General features: G+C 36.6%; 1 long non-coding RNA gene across 1 annotated transcript; it reads right to left on the reverse strand.

The window, feature by feature from the left end:
• Positions 1-769: 769 nt before the first annotated feature.
• On the reverse strand, positions 770-1,347 carry LOC149149380 (uncharacterized). Its single transcript, XR_016262417.1, has 2 exons — positions 1,244-1,347; positions 770-1,071 (listed from the first exon to the last, which is right to left on the reverse strand). It is a non-coding gene; the product is annotated as an uncharacterized LOC149149380 (long non-coding RNA).
• Between the last annotated feature and the right edge of the window lie 4,578 nt (positions 1,348-5,925).

Genomic DNA, 5,925 nt, shown 5'->3' on the forward strand with positions numbered 1-5,925 from the left:
CTTTGGTTTCACCTTTTTTCAGCCCCATTTTGCATCTTGTTTTATGTCTTTTCTTACATCTTTTTTTTTTTCCTTTTTTGCACCCAAGTTTGCATCCCAAATTTACACCATTATTTGCATCATCATTTGGCATATTAATTTGTATCGTTTTTTGCTTCTTTTTAACGCTCAACTTTGCATCTTATTTTACATCTAGTTGTTGTCTTTTTTTGCATCTAATTTGGTGCCCATTTATGTGTCCTTGTTTTTGCCCAATTTGATATCCTTTTGTATGCCATGTTTTGTTCCCTTCTTTGTGTCAACTATTGCACAATTTTTCACTTCTAATTTAAAACACTTTGTACGTCAATTGTTTGCATTTTGTATTAATTCCTAGTTTAACATCCAATTTTACTTTCAATTTTGCATCCATGGTTACATCCGCATTTGACTTCTTATATAGAGTATATTTTTCTTTACATATATGACCCCCTTTATAGATTCATAATGAAATATATGATAGTTTCTAAATATCATTAAAGCAGATATCACAATTCAAAATCATTTGTAAAGAAATTTAAGAGAAATTGACAACATCCATCCAAAAAAATAACAATGTGTCATTAACAATTTTCAAAACATGTATAAAATAGCAACATAATACTAATAAAATCAGTATTATTTTTAATCAAAACAAGTAAAATTCAAATATGATTAACAAATCAAAATATTTCATGAATATCGTTATTCTACGATAAATTAACAACATACATAAATCAAACTCATCGTATGATTACAAAATCAAAATATCTCATTGATATAGGGTAAATTCACAACACCCATCTAAACATAACAATGTCATTCTACACAATAATTTCTTCATTAAAAAACAATGCATGTGCAAGCCTAGCTACCACCACCAAGATCATCCTCATGATCATCTTGACCATCCTCATTACTCTGATCCACATCGTCACCAACACCGCAACTATCATCATCATCTCCTCCTTCACCACCATCATCCTCATCATCTCCTGATATATGTTGAACATAATTTGGATCATCGTCTTGGCAATCATTACCTATAACATTCTGACAAAAAAAATCAATATTACATGTTAGTATTAATTACATAACACAATGCATGTTTTTGTTATACAATGTTAACCATAAAATGAGGTAAGATATAATATCTAATAGTACTAAAAAATAAAATGAAAATATGGTTTAAAAGTATATTGGAAATCCAACTAAGATTACATACCATAGAGTCCATCCAAACAACAAATTCAACCCATCTCTTTTGCTGCAGCACCTCCTTTTCCAAATGATTTGGAGGTCTTCCATATTTTAGTTCCTATCAATCAGTAAATAGGGAGAAATTAGATAACAATGAATTTCTTCTAGTACAAAATTTATTAAAAAAATATCACATGTTTAATATACTTACAAAGGTTGTTATCAATGCTTTTAAACCATTTTGGCCACTATGATGAGTGACTTTTGTCTTGGTTAACCTCGCCTTGGATGCCTTGTCCTTAAACATAAACCAATTCAATTTATTTTCACACAAATACATGTCTAAGATACTTATAAGTATTAATACATTCTAAATAATGTTTAATGAAAAATTCAATACTTGAATGCTCTCATTGCCGGCTTTTCTTTGTGCATCCAACTTCTCATATGATTTTACAAGTTCTTTCCATACTTTAAAAGGTATGTCAATAGGTCTTTGTTTCAGTCTTTGATCTTGAGGCATTTTTTTAATTTTTCTTGTTTGGTTAAAAATTTTGGTTAAAAAAAACCGAACAAGTAATTCACATCAATGGCATGGGGACTCTATGGATATGTGTAAAAAAATGGCTATAAAGAAAACATCCAAAAAACATATGAGCTCTCCCTTTGATGGTCACTTGGGGCATATGGCTGGAAAGGAACAACTCCATTTTCGAAAATCAAGGACAATCCTTTCTCAAAGTCCTTCCTAATATTTGCATCCCTTTGTTGATCTACACGATGTAACCCTAGGTCACAAGTACCTCTCTAGGGCTTTGTATATGGTACACTGCTCCTACACATAGACAATTGTGCCCTTGTCCATTGAAAGTACCTTTACTTAGCTTTGATTCATCTGATATATCACCTTGATCCATATAACTTAGAATATCATTTAGGTGAAAATTGGGAAGCCTCCTGTGTGGTATAATTCCACTAAAAAGCAGAAGGAGGATTGCTGAGGTGACAATGGAAATGCACCTCGTTGTTCTATTAATGTCTGGCCTTTGCCTTGTGAGAGCTTGCTATATTTTGAAGAAACATGCCTGATATCATTAAATCGCGGTCATGGTAGTTCGACAGTGATTATATTCCTTCCTGGAACCAACATTGCACTGAAGGCAGGGCACACTTCAAAATTGTTGAAAAAAATGTATACACCATGATAGAAAATGACAATAAAAAAGATGTATGTGGTAGATTGAGCAAGGTAATAACCATTCCTGGAAAGTATCAACTTGTAGCTATTATAGTAAATGTTGTATTCATTTTTCAGATAGTTTTTGGGGACAGTCCTTCAAGGATGTATCAATGCCCTACTCAAGAATACATGCTTGAAGATGCCCTGAGAATGACATTGGTGCCATTCTTTGGCATACTTTAGAAAATAAAATTGATTCTCTTGTAAGGCAGAAGAACACACCAATTGGTCATATGGATCACCACATTGTTGAAATTTGTTCCGGGAATGCCTTGCAAAAGAACAGTGATTTGTGTCCAAAGGGAACAGAAGAGTGCAGAACTGATAATATGGCCTTGACATGCAAACTGCTGAATCTGTGCAAGACTAAAAAATACAACAGTCTTGTACTTTTTCATATAGTCTTAAAACCAGAATCCAAAAACATGCAGTAAAGGGGGATATTGTTTTCTCGGAAGAGATGCTCAAGAGCCAAGAAAACACCTTATGGTTTGACAACAATTATAACAATCCTTTGCAGGGATGGGTAGATATATCATGTAGCAGAATATGTCCAAAGTTACAGTCCCTTCATGACATACTTCATTTGCAGGCATCCAAATTCATTCCCAGAGAGGCATTGACAGAGATTCCAACTTGTAACCATTCAGAGTTTGATGTCTCCCTATTTTCCATGATGACTAAGCACTAAGGGAAGGGGCATTGTGCTTCCAAGATGTTAAGGTGGCTGCATTGGATCACTGACTTCACCTAGTAGCTGCATTTTGTACATGCTACAATAGGGTAGGAAAATGAATAAGTTCACTTGAGCAGTAGTGTAACAAAAATAAGCTCCCTTGAGCATTTTATTTGGTTTTATTGTCAATGATGTGTTTGTTGATGAGGAGGTCAATCTCATGTGTACATGACAAGATTCTGAGGTTCTCATGCACTTCTGAGAAGAGCACATGTCCCCAAGTAGGAGCCAGCTGTTACCCATTATTTTGCACAGGGGTACCCCTATTGAATTTACTCACTAACCTAGTGTTTTTCATCTCTAAGAACCTCAAGGACTTGGCTTGTTGGTTTTATGGACATTGACAGAGGATTTGATGACATGGTGGTTAAACAGTGATGTAGTATTTGATGATGTACAGCCCCTTTGTTGGAGCACACAGGGTTCAAGCATGGCATGTTCTTCAGTCAGAATTTTGAGCATCTTCATGTTTCCCTAGGCAATTCACAGATCTCAAGGTAGTTCATGCATTTCAAGGCACAGGTCACATCCTCCAAGGCACACATGGGCTAGTTTCACTCACATGGACCTCTTCTTGACATGCCATGTGAAAATTCCTAGAGCACTCTCATGTTTTGAGCCTCTTTTTACTAAATTTGTGGGGCGACCCACTAACTTGGACATCCATATGGCTGTTGACGATTTTACAACTTATTTTATGACATGGAGAATCATTTTCATGCTTCATGGAGGTGTCTTTAATTGAGATATGGACATGGTCATGCCTTGGAGGCACCTTTGGAGGGATTATGAGCGCTATTTGAGGAGTCACCCACTTCTAGAGGGTTTATTCCACTTATTTAGAAGGTTGTTACACACTTGAGAACTAGACGATCCCTAGGCATCCCTTTGTTGATCTACACACTAGGCATCCCTTTGTTCATCTACACGATGTAACCCTAGGTCACAAGTACCTCTCTAGGGCTTTGTATATGGTACACTGCTCCTACACATAGACAATTGTGCCCTTGTCCATTGAAAGTACCTTTACTTAGCTTTGATTCATCTGATATATCACCTTGATCCATATAACTTAGAATATCATTTAGGTGAAAATTGGGAAGCCTCCTGTGTGGTATAATTCCACTAAAAAGCAGAAGGAGGATTGCTGAGGTGACAATGGAAATGCACCTCATTGTTTAATTAATGTCTGGCCTTTGCCTTGTGAGAGCTTGCTAGATTTTGAAGAAACAGGCCTGATATCATTAAATGGCAGTCATGGTAGTTCGACAGTGATTATATTCCTTCCTGGAACCAACATTGCACTGAAGGCAGGGCACACTTCAAAATTGTTGAAAACAATGTATACACCATGATAGAAAATGACAATAAAAAAGATGTATGTGGTAGATTGAGCAAGGTAATAACCATTCCTGGAAAGTATCAACTTGTAGCTATTATAGTAAATGTTGTATTCATTTTTCAGATAGTTTTTGGGGACAGTCCTTCAAGGATGTATCAATGCCCTACTCAAGAATACATGCTTGAAGATGCCCTGAGAATGACATTGGTGCCATTCTTTGGCATACTTTAGAAAATAAAATTGATTCTCTTGTAAGGCAGAAGAACACACCAATTGGTCATATGGATCACCACATTATTGAAATTTGTTCCGGGAATGCCTTGCAAAAGAACAGTGATTTGTGTCCAAAGGGAACAGAAGAGTGCAGAACTGATAATATGGCCTTGACATGCAAACTGCTGAATCTGTGCAAGACTAAAAAATACAACAGTCTTGTACTTTTTCATATAGTCTTAAAACCAGAATCCAAAAACATGCAGTAAAGGGGGATATTGTTTTCTCGGAAGAGATGCTCATGAGCCAAGAAAACACCTTATGGTTTGACAACAATTATAACAGTCCTTTGCACGGATGGGTAGATATATCATGTAGCAGAACATGTCCAAAGTTACAGCCCTTTCATGACATACTTCATTTGCAGGCATCCAAATTCATTCCCAGAGAGGCATTGATAGAGATTCCAACTTGTAACCATTCAGAGTTTGATGTCTCCCTGTTTTCCATGATGACTAAGCACTGAGGGAAGGGGCATTGTGCTTCCAAGATGTTAAGGTGGCTGCATTGGATCACTGACTTCACCTAGTAGCTGCATTTTGTACATGCTACAGTAGGGTAGGAAAATGAATAAGTTCACTTGAGCAGTAGTTCAATGATGTGTTTGTTGATGAGGAGGTCAATCTCATGTGTACATGACAAGATTCTGAGGTTCTCATGCACTTCTGAGAAGAGCACATGTCCCCAAGTAGGAGCCAGCTGTTACCCATTATTTTTCACAGGGGTACCCCTATTGAATTTACTTACTAACCTAGTGTTTTTCATCACTAAGAACGTCAAGGACTTGGCTTGTTGGTTTTATGGACATTGACAGAGGATTTGATGACATGGTGGTTAATCAGTGATGTAGTATTTGATGATGTACAGCCCCTTTGTTGGAGCACATAGGGTTCAAGCATGGCATGTTCTTCAGTCAGAATTTTGAGCATCTTCATGTTTCCCTAGGCAATTCACAGATCTCAAGGTAGTTCATGCATTTCAAGGCACAGGTCACATCCTCCAAGGCACACATGCGCTAGTTTCACTCACATGGACCTCTTCTTGACATGCCATGTGAAAATTCCTAGAGCACTCTCATGTTTTGAGCCTCTTTTTACTAAATTTGTGGGGCGACCC

The sequence above is a fragment of the Pinus tabuliformis genome, chromosome 9 (assembly GCF_031772625.1).
Source record: "Pinus tabuliformis cultivar Carrire ecotype Pingquan chromosome 9, CPIR1, whole genome shotgun sequence".
NCBI classification, from domain to species: Eukaryota; Viridiplantae; Streptophyta; class Pinopsida; order Pinales; family Pinaceae; genus Pinus; species Pinus tabuliformis.